Here is a 2,349-nt window from a genome sequence, read left to right as displayed (position 1 = left end):
GAGTGTAGATTACTGGCAAAGTTAAGAACAACGAATTTGGCTAAGAAGTTTGAATTTAGCTACTAGATATTAAAGGCAAAAGACTTAATAATCAGCAAATTGGTACCTGATTGTATGATACTGGTTGTAGTAGCAGTAGTAGATGAGTGAGTGAGTGAGTGAGTGAATGCTTGAAGGAAATGAATGAATGAATTAAGACTGTACATCGCTTCGGCAGTAGCGGTAGTAGAAACAGTCGTGTTAGCAGCAGAAGCAGTTGGTGGTAGTAGTAGTAGTAGCAGTAGTACGCTCGCTCTTCACCCCCAAGTCCTTGTTTCTGCTGTCCCCGTTGTGATATTGCTTGAATATTGCTAAAAGCGGTATAAAACCATTCGCAGTCATTAACTAATGTTGGAGTTACTGCCTAAAAAACTGCAGGTCGCAGACGTTTTACTATTAGGAGAAAGCAACAATCACAGGTTTTATGTTGGCAAAACAATACAAATGTTTAGGCCAATTTGGGATTAAACACACGGTCATAAGATTCTGTCACGTTAAAGGGACGCAATTATACACAACGAAATGTGGCGTCTTAGACAACAGGGACGTCCTTGGCAGACGAGTTATCCTTACACACAGACTAATACACCACTTATTTTCAGAATAAGATTTCGGTCACATACCAGTCCCATCGTTTGTGATGCTAGCTCATAGCTGAAGACAGTTAGACGAAGTCTCGCCGCACAATGTGTATACCACAAATACCCCAGGGGAATTGGCTTACCAGGAGTCAAATTAGTATAAATAAAAGGGAGTCTGTCGGGATCCACGTAAACATGTAACTCAGGTATTCTGGTTGTATGCATTGTGCTAAATATTGGATGGTATAAGCATGAGATATGAATAAATATTAAATGCCAGATCATATGTCTCGTAACATTCCATTCACATTCACTGGAAGTAGATCTCGGCTCTCTCTGTGCTCCCAGTACTTAAGGCGAGGGCCCAATGGATCTGCTGAACAAAAAACTTTGAAATCGATGGGTATGGAATATTTTGAGGTCCGCCAAGAATATAACGAATCACAATGATGATTCATGACAAAATGATGAAATATTTTTCTCATAACTCTTTTAGATCAACATTACCAGCCTCCGGAATCTGGATTTAATAGGACATAGTAATTACATTATGGTTATACGATGCGTACGAATGCACATCAAAGCAAAAGTTCTTAATCCCGATAGTTTCAAGCTGAATTTTTTTCTCACACATATTATTAGTAAAAACAAGTAATTCACACAGACTCGAGTCTATTTCATTGTTAATCACAAAATTACAAAGACAAATTCACAGGAAATGTTCCTATGACTGTTGGACAGAAGTCGTTCATGATCAGTTACATAAAACCTCGGAAACTGGGAATCCTGGGGAACAGTCGACAATTCCGCAATAATCAGAACGTCACAACTTCTTCAATGACAATAAGTTAACGAATATCCAAAGTGTAGCACAACCAGTTTACATGTATATTCTAAGCAGGTGATATGAAACATTTCCGATTTGTGTTGAACTGGATTGCACACAATGTTACTATAACATGCATCTTCTGTTTATTGGGTGACGGATAGTGCACTTTATAACATTCAAACTAGCACACCTAAAACGGTAAATAAATGAATGATTTATGATAATTTCGGTGTGCTCAGATGTGCCGAAACCTTTTGCTGTTCACACCATCCACTCCATACACTACAAACCGAACAAGGCTTGACTTTCCCAAGCACCAGGGAGTTGACGAACCAGCCCAGACATCTAATCATACCTGCAGCTAAATCACGTCCCATTGCATATCATCATTCCTTTGGAGAAGAGCTGGAGTTTTGTAACCATATTGACCTCATAATGTCAGAGTGGTCACAGCTTCGTGGCCTCGTTTCCCAGTCGCTTTACATATTCTAATTATTTCAGTTTCATCACAAGCCTTATTGAAAGGGGATTTCAATATTCCAACCTGGATCATGGTGAGCTACCACAGACTCAGCTTTAGCTAGGGTGCGATCGATCTGAAAGCCTTGCACTTCCATATAATGAATCCAAATACTCAGTTGCTGACAGCTAATTACGGCATTTCGTCGTTCACCAATGCATCCTTCATAATGAAAAGGTGCTTAATCAAAACTTTTGAAGGTTGTCAGCTATCGTGCTCAGCAGAATTCAAATACCCATTTCGGTTTGACTATTTCACCTATTCTGTTTGAAATACGTCTGTCACAAATGGCAATGTCCTTAAAACATGACTGTTGAGTGTAGACAGAAAAGGCCGATGACCGGTTTCTTCCAGCCAGCCATCACACTGCACTGAAATAC

This window comes from Haliotis rubra, unplaced genomic scaffold (genome assembly GCF_003918875.1).
Source record: "Haliotis rubra isolate DU_JTF1 unplaced genomic scaffold, ASM391887v1 Scf343, whole genome shotgun sequence".
NCBI lineage: Eukaryota > Metazoa > Mollusca > Gastropoda > Lepetellida > Haliotidae > Haliotis > Haliotis rubra.
This window is presented reverse-complemented; position numbering follows the sequence as displayed.